Genomic DNA, 21,224 nt, shown 5'->3' with positions numbered 1-21,224 from the left:
AAAAAAAATATCAATTGTAGTTGCTTGAGTAGAAGTAAAAAAGTGTTCATTCAAGATAACAATAATCATGTATAAATATCCCGTAAAGGAACTCATTTCACATTATTTCGATGAAAGATTCGTTCAAATGACCCGTGGAACATTAACTAACTCAAACGTCCTGACTTATTTGTTGGATAATATCTAACTTCCCCTGGAGTTTTTCTCTCTGCAGCTACCTCTAGAACCATGGGAGTACTCGCATGCGGAACGCAGACTATTCAACACCCGCATCCGACCATTCTGATTTAGGTTTTCCGTGATTTCCCTAAATCGCTTCAGGCGAATGCCGGAATGATTCCTTTGAAAGGGTACAGCAGACTTACTTCCCCATCTTTCCCTAATCCGATGAGACCAATGACCTCGCTGTTTGGCCCCACTCTCCCAAATCAACCAACCATGGAAGTTATTCCCTGGTGGGTATCACAACGCATGTTTTTATGCATACGCAAGCATTCATAAAACGTCACACATCTTTGGTAAAACAACTTTTGTACAGTTATGAACTCTTGATGGTATCGTGTGAACCACCTGTTTAGTCTTAAGTTGTCTGAAGATGACCTATAAACCCGAAAGCAGGCTCATAAGTAACTATAAAATAAATATTGTTGCCTACTATCAATACTATGTACTAAAGTTTTTGATACGAGTAAAAATATTAATAGTTAAATTATTATTATAATCGCTTTCTGTGGATTACTGAACATACTTAAGACAACTAGATGAAACACGTTTATTTAAAACCAAAAGGGTTGCAAAAGACGAGTAATATACATTGGAATGTGGTACGAATGAAATTCGAAAACTATGCGTGTAAACTTACTTCAGCGCTTAATCAGACAAATAATTCCGATAACCATTAATCTTTATATCTCACCGTAGAGGCCCTTAATGGATGAGCACAACGGTATTTTAAAGGAGATTTTTTTCGTGCTATTTAACGTTTTCAATACGCTTCCTGAGAAATAGGATGCGCGAAATACGCAGGGACCGCTAAAACTGTGACGAAAGGAAGTAAAATAAGGAAAGTGTAGGTATAGACGGAAGAATATGTGATTAGTGTAGGTGATCTGGGGTTACTTGGATTGGAAAAGAAGTCACCTCTGGCAGCCACATGACTCTAACGCGGCTGGGTACCGTGACCAACTGAGCTTCGTCGACGGATCCTGCTTCAATTCTACGCCAGGGTTTATACAAGTCATAGTGGCTCGCGATTGGTGCCGTGCCAATATAGTGCCACTCCACGACCAGATGTTTTCAACGAGTGAGAGAGAACTACAGAATGAGCTGACCAGGAAAATTGTAGAACATTCCTATGCTGTATCAGGTTTGATTCCATACGGAAACAAATGGTTCAAATGGCTCTAAGCACTGTGGGACTTGACATGTGAGGTCATCAGTCCGTCAGACTTAGAACTACTTAAACCTAACTAACCTAAGGACGTCACACACAGCCATGCCCGAGGCAGGATTCGAACCTGCGACCGCAGCAGCAGCGCGGTTCCGGACTGAAGGGCCTAGAACTGGTCGGTCACAGCGGCCGGCCATACGGAAAGTTCTGCTCTGTGATTGTATTCATTGTAATTAGTAAACAGTACAGCAATCAGTCGCAATGATGTATGTATAAAATACATATGTGAACCATCAGCTGCTTTTATTTTAAACCCAAATATCTACTGGATACGGTCTTTGACCATCTTCGCAGAGGTTTAAAATGGTTTAAGCCGCCATATTGCAGTAGTCATTACTTAAGATGTGTAGTGCAAGCCATGAATGTAAATATATGACACGGGACTTTAGAAGCAAACATACGAATTTACTCTACTTAAAACTTTCAGGGGTAAAATGTAAAGTATGGGCGCAAATTCTTCATGGTCAGTGTAGCGTAATAAGTAGAGACGCAGATTTGTGAGGTAACAGGTGACATGTAGGTGGTTCACGTCTCACTGAATCCTACTACCCCTCGCTTTTTTAATACATTCTGATACTTTCTAATTAGTTTCATAGACGTATCTTCTATAATATTCGATATTATGTAAATGCAAGTGCGCTATATCTGAGGAATGAGTTTGTTCGATTGGCTTTATCTACACAAGATAGCTTGTACAACGTGCAGAAAGATATTTTGCATATTCTTATTTCGAGTTTTGTATTTCACATGTTGTAAAGATGTAGATGAATTTGTTGCAGGCCATACTCATGGCGTCGCAATATTAATGGCCAGTTGTTTATTTAATAGTATTACACAATAATTGGCAGCCAATAGGGAAAGTCTTTACCTGAAATGCGTCTGGAGATCGTTGTTATCACAGCAGCTATGAAAGGTTTATGTTGAACACACGGGCTGCGGACCTGGAACAAAGAACGGATCGTCAAATTCATGTGCTGCACTTACAGCGCCACAGTGCTATGAACAACAAATGAATATCTGCTGCCGGTATAAACGATCATGAACTGCTTGTCTTTATTATTTTATGAAAGCTATATACAATAACTGCGCTATATTTTGTGTTCCTCCTCGATCTCTCTCTCTCTCTCTCTCTCTCTCTCTCTCTCTCTCTCTCTCTCTCTCTCAACTCCTATACAAATGTCCAGCGAACGTTGACACACTATAAACTGTTCATTCCAGCAAATTATAGAATGCAGGTCCCAATACCATTCTTTAAAGTCTATAGCCTTAACATTTCTTCCGCCAAGATAAACTAAATAATTAATAACTTTTTAACTGAAGCAATACACTTTTTAAATGGCAATCAGTATAACGTGAAAACTGGAGTATGCTGGCACATATACACGCCGCTATTCTTGAACACCTTTCTTGCAAAATTAACCGTCATTCTGGCCAAAGGGTGCTGACCCAGCAAAATTAGAGCCTTGCTGTCTCTTTGCATAACAGTCTCTTACATTTGTATAAAACCATGTCGGTTTTTAAATTTTTATATGAGACTCTTTACAGGACTACTTATAGCAGACGAATTACTTGACAGATATCAAAGACATCCTCTTTAAGGACTAAACCACTCAGTGCTGGGGAATGACAACGTATCCCATATTGACTTTACAGGGTATCATGGTTGAAAAGACAGTTGTTCATCGTTCACGCGAACGGTGCTCATCCTTGGACTAAATATTTTCAAAGTGTCAGACTATAGAATATGTACTATTTCTTGAGCTCCGAAATGACAGTGCACTGAAAGTATATTTTGTTGGAACAGAACAGGCAGCAGATGTTGTAGCTACTATCTATTGTTATCGGAAAACAACAATATGAGATTGTGGGTCCGCCTTGATGCAATATTTATTTATTTATTTATTTATTCCCAAACTACTTTCAGCGACAACATCACCTTCATCATTGGGTTCTTTGATTTTAAAACATGCTAAAATAGCACACTCATAAATATTGTAAAATATGGATCATTATGTTCTGCAACTGCATGAGTGGCTGTTGGTAAACAAACACAAAAACGTCAGTGTTATGCAGTTGGAATTGCGGTGGTGTTGTGGATACGGTTTTGGTGCGTACTAGGTTGTTACGTAATTTGTCATATACTCACGTTCGTTGGACGGGTTGCAGTTACTTTTAGACACAGAAAAAAAAAACTTTCGCAACTTCATGGAAAAGCAGATTAATGGAAGAGTTACAAGATAAAATTATTGTTACCGAAAACGTCCTAAGGAGACCGGTTTGAGCCATCAAATCTTCCATGTATCTTTTGCTTTTGTTTGACATTATAACGTTTCGACTCCAGGGTCCTTACTTCCCACTACTTAAACTTTTTTATAACTAGCATAACATCACCATAGTAGGGCAAAAGAGGTAATAAAAACTCCACGACATGACAAGGTGGAAATGAATTCATATACATGGATTAGAGTTTTGTGGTATAATGGCCGGCCGAGGTGGCCGAGCGGTTCTAGGCGCTACAGTCTGGAACCGCGCGACCGCAATGGTCGCAGGTTCGAATCCTGCCTCGGGCATGGATGTGTGTGATGTCCTTAGGTTAGTTAGGTTTAAGTAGTTCTAAGTTCTAGGGCACTGATGACCTCAAAAGTTAAGTACCATAGTGCTCAGAGCCATTTGAACCATTTTGTTATAATGACTAGTTCATAATTAATTTGTAAATAATGATCAGATTACAAGGATTCTTACATGTAAATATTAAATAACATTCATTGTTGTTATAAAAAGGGCCAAAACACTATGAATAAATTCACAATATTAAACTTTACAATATTACAAAATGTTATCCACAATAATTTTTGACTGTATTTTTGTAGTGGTCATGCGTACCATAAAAGGATAATTGTGGAATTAAAGAGTTGGTTGACTAAGGAAGTTCGGTGTGAATGCGTTCAGATATAGAGTGAATCCGTTTTGAAACAGTTTTAATGTTCGGATCATGGTGATTTGTTGAGTTTCTAACAAGTCGTGGGGCAATTAACGTTATTCTCAACGTTTCATTTCGGTCAACCTGAATTTTGCCAATATGCATGGACGTAACATGTCCCCATATGTGGGAAAGCATCCATCACTGATTATATTATCGACTTGTAAAGTCGGAGACTGATTTTCCTACTTGTAGATGATGTGATGTTCTGTTTGTTAAGGGATATAAGGCAGCGAACACACTGTTTGTTTTGTTCGCTACCCCTGTTGTACGTTTCTTGATAAGAAGGCGTTTGTCCAAGAGAACTCTTACGATGAATTCAGTCCAAGGATTGCTTTCACATATATAGAGTGTGTAACACTGTCGGCCTTGTGTTAACTATGGAGGTTACAGGGTAGACATCAGAAGCAGTATCACCAATGAATACACTAAACGAACGGTCTTTAAATTACAGCTTGTATGTTTGTACGAACATTTTAGATTATGATAGCAATGAAAAAATGTAAAAAATCAAAGGCGACGAATCAAACGAACTTTAACTAGGGCTTACAATGAGGAGTGGCCAACACCAATTACAAGAAATAGCTAGGGTGCAAATGGGTACTGGAAATGGAACACCACATTTGTGTCATCTTCATGTCATATATATATATATATATATATATATATATATATAACATCATAAAAGCAACAAAAGGCAACCAAGGAGCACTTCAGGTGTACATACTCTTTCTTTTAACAGAAACTTGAATCACAAAATAGACAAAAGTACATGTAAATAGAAACACTTAGTTGCCATCGAAGGTAGCAGCTTTTTCACATATGGTAATGACCACATGTATGATTACTATGAAACATTATTCCACTGCGTGCTTTTATGTTCATGTACTTTTATCCATTTATGACTCAAGTTCTTCCAAAAAAGTCGTATCATATAAAGCGTTCCCATATATTGATATGTAAACTCATAAGGTACCTTGGTTGTGTCTTCTTCCTTTTATGATGTTAAAGTAGTTGTGATATCTTATTTTTCACATCAATCAAGTTGTAAGACACAGGCATTGTTACTATTTAAGGGTTTTTTTTTTTTTTTGTAGAAAGGACCTGAAAATGACGCAAATGTCGCGCTGGAACTAGTAGTCTGCATAATAAATAGTTGGAAAATAGGGATTTTGTGTTCCATTTCCATTACTTATATTGTCAGCCGCTGTCCGATGTCTACAAAAATGATGGCGACTCCCACAAGCTGTAGACACAGATGAGTAGTATGAGGCCTCTTGTTAACTTACTACTGCTCGGTTTAATAAAAAACGTTACAAAAACTCATGTGTTTAAACAAGTATAGTTTCTTATTTAGTCCAATTTTTACTGAATCGTTGCTCCTGTTACACGACAGTTTCTCCACGGCCCGTTATGGCCCTTATACCATTTTCGGTGGTATTTGCGGAGATTTCATTCCTTTTCAGAAAGATTGGGAACCAATTGCCTGGACAATCGTATTCCTAGAAAAAATTATGTTGAACGGAGAAAAAATAAAAATAAAAATAAAAACTCAGTTTTAAATTTGGATCTTCATTTCATTTTCTTCCTTTCGAAGAGGAATTTACCGAGTCCGTTCACCAGATTACTAGATTGTTATGTGAAAATTAGCCGGGGAGGGATACAGGGACAAAGGCGTTTATTGGTTTAGCAGGATGCGCTGCTACTGAGGCAGACTGTCCCAGTACAGGGATCGTTCCGGCCACAGTCTGAGCGCGCCTGCCAAGCTCGTAGTACGGCCCACCGCTCCGGCTTTGCTCGCGGCGTGGCTAGCATTCCTCTGGGCCCCTGCGGGCGGAATGTATCGGGTATGCTGCAGACCCGCGCTTCGGGCGGGTCAGCCGTCCAAGGCCACATACTGTACGAACTTACACTCGGCTTTGTGCTCGAGACTACCAGGGAACGGCGACACTGCAGCGACCGGGTCCAGTCTGCCTACGGCAAAGCGCTGCAGGGCACGGGCTGTTTGAGAATGCAGTCCCCGTTCAGGCAGGGCAGCAGCCAAACTGTACTCTGCCACTGGTCCAGTCCCACTAGGAACGGGAGCAGACACGAAAACTTGCTCTCAAGAGTGCGATGCATCGCCTACATAAAATACTTGGCAGAGAGTAGCTAAATCATAGCAATATTATCGATTTTCTTTCCTATTTCATTCGGGTGCTGAGGGAAAAGTGACTATCTATATGCCCCCGTACTACCCCTAACTCCCTATTTTGTCCTCATCATCTCTACACGAGACATATGATGGTGACAGTATAATGACCGCACAGTCTTCTTCCAATACAGCTTCTCTAAAATCATCCAAATGTGTTTCGCAATAACTACCTTCTCAGAATCCCAGTTTAAATTCTACATCAATATACATACTCCGCTAGCCACGGTAGGGCATTCCTGAGGGTTCTAGACACTTCCTGCCCTGTTTCACTCGCAAATAGAGCGAGAGAAGAACGACAGCCTCTATACCTCTGTACGAGCCTTAATTTCTCTTACGTTATCGTCGTGGTCCTTACGCGATATCTACGTCATCATCAGTCGTTCTTCAGGCATGTTCAATTTTTTCTCAATAGCGTTCCTCGGAATGAAGTCGACTTCCGTCCAGTGATTCCCACATGAGTTGCCAAAGCATCTCCGTAATACTTTCGTATTGTTCGAACCAAGCATCCCCACCTCTGAACTGCATCGATGTCTTCCTTTAATCCGACTATGTGCGGATCCCCAACACTTCAGCAGTACTCAAGAATAGGTCTCATAAGCACCCTACATGCGGTCTCCTCTATGGATGAACCACACTTCTCTAAAAATTCTCCCAATAAACTGTAGTCGACCATTCGTCTTCCCTACCACAGTCCTCACATGCCCATTCTATTTCATATCGCTTTGCAACGCTACGCCCAGATATTTAAACGACGTGACTGTGAAAAGCAGCTCACTGCTACTGCTATATTGTTTGTTCTTCTTACCATTTGCATTAAGTTAACTTTTTCTACACTTAGAGCTAGATGCCACTCATCACACCAACTAGAAATTTTGTGTAAGTCATCTTGCAACCTCCTACAGTTACTCAACTCCGACGCCTTCTAGTACACTACAGCTTCATCAGCAAACAGCCCTTTCCTTCAGATCATTTATGTATATAGAGAACAAAACCAGCCCTACCACACCACCATTGGTCACTCCTGACGATACCCTTATCTCTGATGAACACTCGCCATCAAGGACCACGTCCTGGGTTCTATTACTTAAAAAGTCTTCGAGCCACTCACATACCTGGGAACCTAAAACGTATGCTCGAACCTTCATCAAAAATCTTTAGTGGGGCTCGGTCTCAATTGCTTTCCGTACAACTATACAACTAAGAATATGGACTCTACCTGTTGCCATTCATCCATTGTTCGCAGGATATCATCTAAGAAAGGGCAAGTCGTGTTTCGCACGAGTGATGCTTTCCAAATCCGCACTGATTCCTGAACGTAAGCTCCTCAGTCTCAAGCAAATTTATTATATTCAAACTGAGAATACGTTTAAGAATTCTGCAGCAAACCTATTTTAAAGACATTGGTCTGTAATTTTGCGGTTCCGTTCTCCTACTCTTTTTATGGTTTGTGAAAAATAGTCTCGCGGTAGCGTTCTCGCTTCCAGAGCACGAGGTCCCGGGTTCGATTCTCGGCGGGGTCAGGGATTTTTCCTGCCTCGAGATGACGGGGTGTTGCGTCGTCATCATCATCATCATCATCATCATCATTCAACCCCATTACGGTCGGAGGAAGGCAGTGACAAATTACCTCTGCTAGGACCTTGCCTAGTACAGCGGTGCGGGTCTCCCGCATGGTTCCCCTACGCTCCGTCACGGAGTATGAGACTTCATCATCATCATCATCATCATCATCACTCTTTTTATATACAGGAGTGACCTGCGCCTCTTTCCAGTCGCTCGAGACTTCCACTGGACGACAGGTTCACGATAAATGCAAGCTAAGCAAGGGGCCTAAACAGAAGAGTACTCCCTGTAAAACCGAACTGGGATCTGTTGAGCATGTCTGTTGCACTTCCGCACGGAATACACCAACCAGTTATCAATGCATATCTGAATTTGTTTGATCTCTGTTCCCGTGCCTAGTTTATAAGCACTCCGAAACCTGAATCAATCCTGTATAATTCGTCGCATGAGTGTCTTCAATGTGATTCTCTTTACCTGTGAACTGGACGTACCCGGAAGCCTTCCGACAAATCAGTCTTCATTCGCTTCACCGAGCGAGGTGGCGCAGTGGTTAGCACACTGGACTCGCATTCGGGAGGACAACGGTTCAATCCCGCGTCCGGCCATCCTCATTTAGGTTTTCCGTGATTTCCCTCAATCGCTCCAGGCAAATGCCGGGATGGTTCCTTTGAAAGGGCACGGCCGACTTCCTTCCCTGTCCTTCCCTAATCCGATGAGACCCATGACCTCGCTGTCTGGTCTCTTCCCCCAAACAACCCAACCCATTCGCTTCGCCTAATACTGACTTGACGCGATCGTATCTTTCCATTTCACTCCTCAGTATTACCCCCAGGTACTTAAATGATTCGATGTGCTCAAGATCTTCATCATTAATCTTGTAACCAGACACTGTTTGGTTCATTCTCTTTGCTCTACACACAATATTTCATTAATCTGTCTTTGAAGAGCGCTGCTACTGATTACACCGAGTGTAAACTACGTCCCGCTGATTCTACAATTCATTTCGATAGTCCAAAGACGACACTTCCCTGTATACAACTGCATCGTCAGCGAGCAACAAAAAGCGCCGCCGAGTCTGTCTGATAAACCACGCATAATGAAAATATTCTAGCACCTTGCGTACCCTTTCTTGGTGCACACCCGATTTTGATTTCGTTTCTGTGAAATATTCGTCGTCCAATGTAAAGTACTTGGTTCTAGTAGTCAAATATTCTTTGAATCAGTCGCAAATTTGTGAAGATACTCCGTATGACCGTATCTTCACTAGTACTCGACAATATGGTAGAGCTTGGACTGACTTACAGAAATCTGGAAAAAACGGACCTCACCCGCCTCTATCATTCGCAATATATCGTTCACGATCAAGACAAGCTGTGGTTTACAAGAGTAGTTTTTCTTAAATTCGTGCCGATTGTCTGACAGGAGTTTTTATTATCCAAGAACGTCGTAACGTTAAACACTGGGTTTCTTTTCCTACTGATAGTGTTAATTGGTGCCCAATCTTTTGGCTATGATCAGATACACATTTAAAAATGTAGGGCAGTAAGGATGCTTTACAAATCTTAGTGAGAGGCAAGTCGTACTTAGAACTGAAATGAAATCAAGTGTTACGCCGGCCGGAGTGGCCGAGCGGTTCTAGGCGCTTCAGTCATGGCATGGGCATGGTTAGTTAGGTTTAAGTAGTTCTAAGTTCTGGGGGACTGATGACCTCAGATGTTAAGTCCCATAGTGCTCAGAGCCATTTGAACCATTTGAAATCGTGTGTTACGATTAGGCTTACCATAGTTCCGGTATTAGTCCGGACAGTACTGGTTCTTTAGCGCTGTCCGGGGTTAGAAAAATGTCTGAGATTTAAGAATTTTACGATTAGTGTGGTTCGTTTTCAACTTTAGACCTATGAGTTCGACGTTGCGTTTTAAACATTCTCTTGAGGCCGTACCTCCCTCATGCCACTACGCAGCAAGAGCACATGCGCAGACGTGGGTATTTGTTCCACTTACTCATTTGGCAACGCAACAGGTGCAAATGTATTTAGCTCATTTTCATGTGTGAAGTAACTCGTCTACACGTTTATGATAATTTTATCTCTATTCATTTTTTTGTTCCATCGTTTAGCAATGGGCAAAAGAAAATTTGTGTTTAACGTTAACCTGCAACAGGAATACAAGTTTTCGAAACTGTGTAATGAACTTGTTTATTGCACACTATGAACTGAAGAATTTTCTGTTGAGCATAAAGCAAAGGGCGATATCAAAGACCATGTGCAAACAGATTAACATAGGAGTACTATTAAAATTACTGCTTCAATAAACATAAGAGATTTTTTTCAAGCAATGATGGGAATAACAGTGACTTGGAGTGTGCTGCTAAAGAGGCTACATTGTCATACCACACTGCTAGTCACGAACTCGGTTTCAAAAATAAGACTGCACATCTGAACTGGTTACAAAGTTGTATGACCCAAAATGTTCATCTCCTAGTATCAAAATCGAGACAATTATTGTTAATCTTATTTCGCCATTTGTATATGACAATGTGTTGTGCTCTTTGGAAAACAATTGTTACATAACAGTAACAACGCATAGCTCCAACACAAATAAAATTTGTTCCAAGTGTTGTGGCTCAAATGGCTCTGAGCACCATGGTACTTAACATCTGTGGTCATCAGTCCCCTAGAACTTAGAACTACTTAAACCTAACTAACCTAAGGACATCACACACTTCCATGCCCGAGGCAGGATTCGAACCGGCGACCGTAGCAGTCGCGCGGTTCCGGACTGCGCTGCGCGCCTAGAACCGCTAGACCACCGCGGCCGGCTCCAAGTGTTGTCTGGTGTCTTTTGTGGTGTCTGAAAAAGTACAAACCGAAGATAAGTGATTTCTTATACTGCTGTCTAATGAAAAATATAACTGAATAAAGAGAGTTTGTTTTAGTAAACTGTTAGGATTTTTAAGTACTTTCAAAAATATGTCCAGGGTTGGAACCAAAACAAAATGGTAATATGTTGTGAGTTGGACTTAAAGAAACATGGTACGTCTAATTACGATCCTCCTATGGAGAAACAGAGTAAGGTGGTTCAATAATAGCACTGTAAAGGTGTCATGAGTCCACAAATCATCACACAAACAAGTGAACATTCTCAGCAGACATCGACATTAAGTGAATAACGAAACTTCAGTGTTTCAAAGAAAGAATAAATAATGACTAGCGGCAATAGAACCCTTCGGCGAATGTCCATGCAGCAAGATGGTTGATGTGGATCGGAGCTGATAGTCCATCTGCGCTACCACCGTTATATACGGGATCGTGGACAGAGAATATTAAAATAAACGAAATATTTGCTCGTCGAACTGGTTGCTTTGCCACACTTCTGAGGCTTCCTAACTGAGTAGAAACAAACTCCCACTAAAGACGTCACGTGGACTTCTGAAACACGTTTTGGTAGAGACGAAACTGTAAAACGGTTTCTTGCATAGGGCGGAATCTTTCTCCAGTTTTTGGGCAGAAAATTTCAGTTATCTTGGCTACTTTGCATTTCAAGTCTTTCTTGTTTCGCAAGTATTGTTTAACCAACTTTACACAAGGTGTTAGCAGTCTTTCCGCATGTCTTAATGCCATTTGTGTTAACCTCCGGCATCTTTTACAGAGGAGAAGGGGAAGGTCGTACATCGCATCAGGTCATTAAAAATTGAATATTAGCTCCTTGGATTTGAGTAGCAAAAGAAGCATTCTCCTAAACCTGTTCAGGAAAATCATAGGAAACTCGAATCACGATGTCGGACGGGGATTTGGGCCAAGGTTATCCGGTATTCGAATCGAATATACATATCACTGCGCCACTCCCATAGATGTGATTTCTCCAATACTGCACACCAGATTACGGAATTATGATTATTTGTGAAACACCCATGTTGGAACTCGGCATGCCAGCGATAGAAATTGTCCTCATCTACTGCGCGACTGACGCGGAATTTGGATTTGTTTACTCGACACTGGTTCCAGAGAGCTAGGCTACCCCTTCGCAGCGAAGAAGCGATTGCGAAACACACATTATTGCTGCTGCTTTTCCCGCGGAGGTTGGGTAACCACCGGGATCTGGAGTCTAAATATGCGGGCCATCCTGCCTGGGAGGGCCACTTTCTCGGTGGCTTCTCTCCCCTCCAGCCTCCAGGGCCTGCGGGAAGCGTCCGCTCAGGAACGCGGCTGCCGCATCTCCAAAGGTCAGGCGGTCAGCTGGTCTGGGCCACAAGGCAGGCCCCAAAGCTGCCTGCCACACGTACTGTACTGTACCCTTCTCTCGACGGAAGGGAGAAGAGAGAAAAGAGAGAGAGAGAGAGAGACAGGAAAGCAGAGAAAATAATAGCAGCGAGAAGTAGAGAATGTAAAGAAACGAAGAATAAGAAATATAAAGTAAAAAAGAGGAAGAAAGTAAGAGAAAGTGACCCAAAGAAAAGAGAGAAGAGAAAAAAAAGGAAAAAATTAAGAGAGACAAAGAACAAAAAGAAAAGTTAGAACATGAAAGAGAAAGAAAGTACTAAAAATAAGAGAAACGGAAAAAACAAGCAGGAGACAGAAAAAATGAAACTAGGAGAAAGAAAGAATAAAAAAGAAGACAGAAAGAAAGAGGGAAAGAAAGTGAAACGTCCCCTTAGAAAAATTAATGAATGATTGTGCTGATAAACATCTTACGTTATTTGATTTTCAAACAGCTGAGCAAAACTGAACGTACTCAGACATTCACTAAACTGACACACAATATTTTTAGCGCAACGCAGTCTGACTTTCAATAATCCCTACAAAAGAATGGCTCTGACTAACATTAACCTATACCTTTCACAAAGCACTTACCTCACAAAAATATTCGTTACTCGAACTACTGCAATACAGCGAGCGCCACTACTGCCAGCTAAATAAAAGATTCAAACTACTGAAGGCACTAAACTACTGATAGGCATAGTTAGCAAATGAAAGATTTTGATAGAGAACGAACAATGTATTTACTTTAATAGTGTTCAAAAGTCATAATATACATATATCAGTCCATGAAATCCAATATTACAAATTTACTCTTTCTGATGGACACGCGTCCAGATCGTCCGCTCTCAAAATTCCGCTATCTCTCCCCACATCCAACACTGCTTACGGCTCACCTCCAATTGCGCAACGCTACGCGCTGTTCACATCCAGCTGCCCAACACTACAATAGCGAACAACAATGCAAACCTGCCACAGACTGCACACAGCATAGCCAGTGATTTTCATACAGAGCGCTACGTGGCGTTTCCAATAAAAAAAAACCTGAACTGCCTACTTGCAAAAGATGCGAAGGAGAAACAAGGAAAGAAAGAAATAAAGATTAGAATTTAACGTGCTGTCGACCACAACGTTTCTCAAGTTCGTAATTTTTGTATTAAGCGGCGTGTTGGCATGGATGAAAGTCACGTAAAAACCCAGGTACATGTCGTAGGATCAACAGGGAATCGAACGTTTAATTACGCAGGCTGTAACTTTCCTACCCTCTGCGTTGCAAGCACCGTGTAAAATGGGCTTTACGGCACTTAGATTACACATCTTGCACGGCAACTTTATTGGTTGAGCTAGGTAATTTCATGCACACGCTGATCGCGAGCGAAGTCATGGGGGGGGGGGGGGGGGGGGGCGATTAACGAGGGGGTGCTGTAAAGTAATGCCTTCGAACTTTTTATCTGAAAACTCTTAAAGCTTTCTAAATAAAACAAACGTTATGAACATTCTACATGTTCATTCGTCATGTATACATATTCGCAGCTCTTTGCCGCTAGAGGGCTCCGAATTATAACGTATAAAATGACGGGGTGTAACGTAGCTACATCTACATGCATACTCTGCAAATCACACTTAAGTGCCTGGCAGAGGGTTCATCGAACCACCTTTACAGTTCTCTGTTATTCCAATCTCGTATTGCGCGCGGAAAGAATGAACACCTGTATCTTTCCGTACGAACTCTAATTTCCCTTATTTTATCGTGGTGATCGTTCCTCCCTGTGTAGGTCGGTGTCAACAAAATATTTTCGCATTCGGACGAGAAAGTTGGAAATTGGAATTTCGTGGGAAGATTTCGTCGCAACGAAAAACGCCTTTCTTCTAATGATGTCCAGCCCAAATCCTGTATCATTACACTGACATCCTCTCCCGTATTTCGCGATAATACAAAACGTGCTGCCCTTCTTTGAACGTTTTCGATGTACTCCGTCAGTCCTACCTGGTAAGGGTTCCACACCGTGGAGCAGTATTCTAAAAGAGGATTGGCAAGCATAGTGTAGGCAGTCTCCTTAGCAGGTCTGTTACATTTTTTAAGTGTCCTGCCAATAAAACGCAGTCTTTGGTTAGCCTTCACCACAACATTTTCTAGGTGTTCCTTCCAATTTAAGTTGTTCGTAATTGTAATAGCTAGGTATTTAGTTGAATTTACGGCTTTTAGGTTAGACTGATTTATCGTGTAACCGAAGTTTAACGAGTTCCTTTTGGCACTCATGTGGATGACCTCACACTTTTTGTTATTTAGGATCAACTGCCACTTTCCGCATCCTTCAGACATCTTTTCTAAATCGTTTTCCATTTTGTTTTGTTCTGATGACTTTATTAGGCGATAGACGACAGCGTCATCTGCAAAAAAACCGAAGACGGCTGCTCAGATTGTCTCCCAAATAAAAAAAAAAAATGGCTCTGAGCACTATGGGACTTAACTTCTAAGGTCATCAGTCCCCTAGAACTTAGAACTACTTAAATCTAACTAACCTAAGGACATCACACACATCCATGCCCGAGGCAGGATTCGAACCTGCGACCGTAGCGGTCGCGCGGTTCTAGACTGTAGCGCCTAGAACCGCTCGACCACCCCTGCCGGCTGTCTCCCAAATCGTTTATATAGATAAGGAACAGCAAAGGGCCTATAACACTACCTTGGGGAACTCCAGAAATCACTTCTGTTTTACTCGAAGACTTTCCGTCAATTATTACGAACTGTGACCTCTCTGACAGGAAATCACAGATCCAGTCACATAATTGAGACTATATTCCATTAGCACGCAATGTCACTAAGAGTCGCTTGTGTAGTATATACACTTCAAGAGCCAAAGAATCTGGTACACCTGCCTAATATTGGGTAAGGCCCCCGCGAGCACGCAGAAGTGCCGCACCATGGCGTGGCATGGACTCTACTAATGACTGAAGTAGTGCTGGAGGGAACTGACACCATGAATCGTGTAGGGCTGTCCATAAATCCGTAAGAGTGCGAGGGGGCGGAGATATCTTCTGAGCAGCACATTGCAAGACATCCCAGATATGCTCAACAATGTTCATGTCTGGGGAGTATGGTGGCCAGCGGATGTGTTTAAACTCGGAGGTGTGTTCCTGGAGCCACTCTGTAGCAATTCTGGACGTGTGGGGTGTCGCATTGTCCTACTGGGATTGCCCAACTCTGTCCGAATGCACAGTGGATATGAATGGATACAGGTGATCAGACAGGATGCTTCCGTACGTGTCACTTATCAGAGCCATATCTGGACTTATCAGGAGTCCCATATCACTCCAATTGCACTCGCCCCACACCACTACTGAGCTTCCACCATCTTGAACGGTCCCCTGCTGGCATGCAGGGTCCATGGATTCGTGAGGTTGTCTCCATACTGGTACACGTCCGTCCGAGCGATACATTTACGAACAACCAAGACGGCTGCTCAGATTGTCTCCTAAGTCGCTTATATAGATAAGGAAGGGCAAAGGGCCTATAACACTACCTTGGGGAACGCCAGAAATCACTTCTGTTTTACTCGATGACTTTACGTCAATTACTACGAACTGTGACCTCTCTGGCAGGAAGTCACAAATCCAGTCACATAACTGAGACGATATTCCATAAGCACGCAATTTCACTACTAGCCGCTTGTGTGGTACCGTGTGAAAAGGCCTTCCGGAAATATAAAAATAGGGTCGATCTGAAATCCCTTGTCAGTAGCACTCAACCCTTCGTGTGAATAAAGAGCTAGTTGTGTTCAACAGGAACGATGTTTTCTAAACCCATGTTGACTGAGTGTCAATAGACCGTTTTCTTGGAGGCAATTCTTAATGTTCAGTCCGGAACCAAGCGGCTGCTGCGGTCTCAGGTTCGAATCCTGCCTCGGGCATGGATGTGTGTGATGTCCTTAGGTTAGTTAGGTGTAAGTAGTTCTAAGTCTAGGGAACTGATGACCTCAGATGTTAAGTCCCAGAGTACTTACAGCCGTATGAAGCATTTCATCATTCCTCACAAACAACGAAACATTTAATAGTACGTATATAGTCTTTTTGTGATTGTTACTTGCAGTTTCAGTTTGGGGCTAGTCCTTCCTTTCCGATATTCGCTGCATTCTGAAGCTGCCCAGGTAAACTCGACACCATAACAGACAGTTCTAACTAGATCGCGCGCATGAATACGTAATCAGTAGGGAAGCTGCTTGAGAGAGAATATTACAACAAAAGGAGCCGTGGAAGTGGTGGGGGGAGGGAGGGGGGGATGGATCGGACGGGGCAGGAAGATAGTACCCAGCATACCTTACGATAAACGCATCTTATGAGAGATATATATGCATTAATTCAAGGCACAGCTTGGTGTTTGTTATTTGTTCCAAGTTTATAGTTAATATCATTAATTAATTGATTAGTTAATAAGACTGGAAACAGGAACTTTTCTAAATACTATTTTTTCTGTCTTTGGACCTGTTACAACCTATATTATTCAAGTGCTAATATAAACACGGCAACCAAATGATGAAAGTAAAATAAAAATGGCGACCTGGAATAGGGATAGCAAAACAGAACTTGTCGAACTACTACCGTCTACCATAAATTTTAATTGAATTTCGTATTTCGTGCCATAAGACACAGGCAAAAATAATCTCTACGTGCTTATCGTGGTGCAACAAGTGGTTTGGCGAAAGAAGGTAAGCTGACTACAATTTCCAGAAAATCTGAACGTACTGATCAATCACACAACCAATCGTCCCGTCACTTCTTCTCCCCCCCTCTCCTCCCTCCCCCCCTTGACCCCGTGCCACCCGCACACACATTCATAAAATACTGTAATATCCAATACAAAACTGAGAATAGGTATTTTGAGGATGACACAAAACACTGACACAAAAAACAAAGAATACCACAGTAAAATTTGAATACATACTGCCTGATACAAACGAATGAAGCATCCAGAAGACAAGGTTGGGCGTCAGTGTAAGTTCGTACACATACACACAACGGACTGTTACAGAAATGATCTGACTGGCAACTGATAGATAAAACGGTGGACTCTTGTCAGACAGCGTTATCAGTATTTGACAGGCTTTGAAAGGGATCTCATTGCGGGTCTCCATTTGGCCGACTGGTCGAATCGTGCAGTATCCAGATTTGTGAGGCATTCAGATTTCAAAGTGCCCCGGTGTTGGACTTCATGGAAACGTGAGGGCAACTTAAATTGGAAAGACCACATAATATTGTGGGGAAGGCGAAACAAAGACTGCGCTTTGTTGGCAGAACACTTACAAAATGCGACAAACCCACTAAAGAAACAGACTACATTACATTTGTCCTCCTCTGCTGCAATATTGCTGTGATGTGGGATCGTTACCAGGTAGGATTGATGGAGCACATCGAAAAAGTGCAAAGAAGGGCAGCTCGTTTCGTGTTATCGCGCAATAGGGGTGAGAGTGTCACTGTTATGATACGCGAGTTGGGGTGGGAGTTGTAAGTAGGCTGTTTATGTTTTCTTTATGTAAGTAGGCTGTTTATGTTTTCTTATTGGTAACGCCAAGTAGCGCTCTGTATGAAAATCACTGGCTGTGCTGTGTGCAGTCTGTGGCTAGTTTGCATTGTTGTCTGCCATTGTAGTGTTGGGCAGCGGCAGCTGGATGTGAACAGCGCGTAGCGTTGCGCAGTTGGAGGTGAGCCGCCAGCAGTGGTGGATGTGGGGAGAGAGATGGCGGAGTTTTGTAATTTGTCATGAACTGCTATGTATATTATGATTTTTCAACACTATTAAGGTAAATACATTGTTTGTTCTCTATTAATATCTTTCATTTGCTAACTATCCCTATCAGTAGTTAGTGCCTTCTGTAGTTTGAATCTTTTATTTAGCTGGCAGTAGTGGCGCTCGCTGAATTGCAGTAGTTCGAGTAATGAAGATTTTTGTGAGGTAAGTGATTTCTGAAAGGTATAGTTTAATGTTACGCAGGGCCATTCTTTTGCAGGGATCTTTGATAGTCAGATTGCGTTGCGCTAAAAACATTGTGTGTCAGTTTAAGCACAGTCAGGTATAAATTGTTGTAAGGGGACGTTACAAGGCTTCCATTGACCACGTCTGACCACCACAAGCGAGTATGGCGCATTGTGCACCAAGCACAAAATAGCCACTTCACATCAGCACTGGCTACCCGAGAACAAGTAACGGGCTCCCTGCAACATCGTGTCATCCCGCAAAATTTGTTGGAGAATATTAGGAGTCAGGCTAGGGAATTATCGTGCCTCTGTTTTGTGAGCTGCTGTGACTGGGAACCATGGAATGCTGATGTTTGGTATTGCAACATATTCGGTGTTGAGCCGTAGTTCTTCATCACCCCAGATGGCCGTCGTCGGCGAGTACGGTGGCGTACAGGAGAGGTACATGATGTTAATTCTGACGTCATGGTCTGGGGGTATGATTTTGGGTCAAGGCTGGCAATGACTGAGCGAACTCTAGCGGCATAACGGCACCTCACTAGCATCCTGAATCGTCAGGTGCCGCCTCTCGTGTCCTTTTTCAACATGACAATGCTAGTCGACTCGTCTCTCTGGGTACTGTCTGCGTCATTTTGAGGTGCTCCCATGGCCAACAAAGTCCCTTATCTGACCCCGACTGAACATGTGTGGGAACATCTCGGACATCAACGCTATCCCAGTGCCAGAATCCAGAAGATCAGGGACAAATTACGACAGTTGTGGGCCAGGTTGCTCAGGACAGAATAAGATAGTCTTTCAACACCCGTTTCAAACAAATCAGTCCTTGCATCCTATGGTAGAAGGGGGTCCAACTTCACACTGATACGTCAGCTCATTCTGCCAAGTTCTTTGTAAATTTGACTCAATTTCGTAATAGTCTTTATAACATCGCACACACTGTCAACCCGTCAAGTTTCATTTCGTTTCCTCTTATCTTCCTCGGAGCTTCACTTCTTTTTGTCAGGCAGCGTATTTTTACAATAAAATAAATATATTTCAAGTGATCCAACATAATTTCATTGTGGTATGCGGGATGCAGCAAAACTATCGACGAAAGTTTAAGGGTTCTGCAGGGGATGAAGGAACGAACTGAGAACAGGAACCGCCAGAAAATCTCGCAAAGTATTTGACAGTAGTAGGTTACGGGATGGCAACACCATTGCAGAGCGTAAAAATCCCCACTTGCTGCTAATGCGTGGCCTATTGGCAGGTGATGGGCCCACCACGATGAATGGCTCCAGGGTGTGTGATATCTAGAACCCCAACCTACACAATCGTACAGGTGGTTTCAAAGAAACCGAAAGACAACAATAAACAAACTGAAAACATGTAATTCACATCTACCTTGAGAATCAAGCTTTTATTTTGAAATTGCCATGAATTCATAGTCTGCATCACGGAAAAGAACTCTTGATACCCATTTAGGACAAAACTTTACGGAAAATATTAAAACCGTCCACCATTTTGGAGGTGTCGTCTTTAAATCACGTCGTTTTAAAGTGTAATATTTTAATTCCGTCCTTACAGACATACAACCTTTCAGTACAGTTTGATAACAGATCAGACAGGCAAACATGTGAATTTAGTAGAATCTCGTGAAACAGAGGGATGGGGATGCGGTGGCTAACCATAAGGCGCTGGCCCAAAAGATCTGAGAACCAGACAGACCGGCGCAGCGTTTGCCATCGTATTTCGTTCTGGTATATCCATTAAATCCCCGGCGATACTGGAATGCCACAACCCCCCCCCCTCCCTCCCCACACCCTCCAAATATCTTTCCCAGCGGCCACCAAGAGGGATCGATCCACGTTCTCTCATGAAGTCTTTGAAAAAATATAGCAATACTGTGTGAACTAGCACGAGGGTTGTTCGTACGTGTGGAGGAAATAACTGGAACAGTGCTCTTTTTTACGACAGAGAACTCTCGATGCAATGTCCTCTATGCATACGCGGCGCTCTGAATTTTGTCAGGAAAATGGCGCCGATGCCTTTTCAACGGCTTCTTTTCATGCAGTCTCTACTCTCAGCACTGTTACGTTCACGTATCGACAGAAACATCAGCGTAGCTACGCGGGGACAACCAGATTTTGACTGCAGAATCGTTCTTTTGCCTGCGTGTCCGCTTTTTAAACTGTCACATGCCAAAAACAGCAAACAAATGTTCCCGTTTTTCTCACAACTGTTTCATTTGCTAATAATTCGGTGGAAGAACGCTTGCTGGTAAGCCTCCGCGTGAAATGGAATCTAATTTTTACCTTCGCGATCTTTTCGCGAGATACGCGTAGGAGGAAGCAATACATTGGTCGAGTCTGGTGAAAATTGAAATTTATCACATGTTTCTGTTGAAATTTCATCAAAATGTTTGAAAATTTCACAAATACATGACTAAATAGAAGAAAGTAATTATACGAACAAAAACGAATTATTTAATATGCCATGTAGATAAATCTGACAAGAAGTATAAAATAATTTCTCCTAGCCCATACAGATTGATCCCTGAATAGCTCATTGATCCCTGAATAGTTCACTGACTTAATATTATCTACTGCATGCATCTGACGTTTTTCGTTACAGATCTTGCAAGTACAGGGTGACAATTATTGAACTATATGAAATAAAATCGTCATAATTTCTGAACAGTTTGTGTTAGGACGTTCAAACTGCACGGTTGGCCGCGGGGCATGATGGGATGCTATGCTTTGATTTAGCGACGAAGCCCACTTTTAGTTGGATGGGTTAGTCAGTAACCAAAATTGGCGCATCTTGGGGA

At 42.2% G+C, this 21,224-nt stretch overlaps 1 protein-coding gene across 3 annotated transcripts in view; it reads right to left on the bottom strand.

Annotated features, from left to right (window-relative positions):
* The window catches only part of LOC126175042 (putative polypeptide N-acetylgalactosaminyltransferase 9), a 554,784-nt gene that overhangs the window by 457,988 nt on the left and 75,572 nt on the right, over positions 1 to 21,224 (bottom strand). For all 3 annotated transcript variants that reach the window (XM_049921547.1, XM_049921546.1, XM_049921548.1), the window contains one exon: positions 2,319 to 2,391. The gene's annotated coding sequence lies outside the window, so the exon portion shown is untranslated. Of the gene's footprint in view, positions 1 to 2,318; positions 2,392 to 21,224 lie in introns of those variants that run through there.

The sequence above is a fragment of the Schistocerca cancellata genome, chromosome 3 (assembly GCF_023864275.1).
Source record: "Schistocerca cancellata isolate TAMUIC-IGC-003103 chromosome 3, iqSchCanc2.1, whole genome shotgun sequence".
Taxonomy (NCBI): domain Eukaryota; kingdom Metazoa; phylum Arthropoda; class Insecta; order Orthoptera; family Acrididae; genus Schistocerca; species Schistocerca cancellata.
The sequence above is the reverse complement of the archived record's forward strand: the minus strand, read 5'-3'. Positions and strand labels throughout refer to the sequence as shown.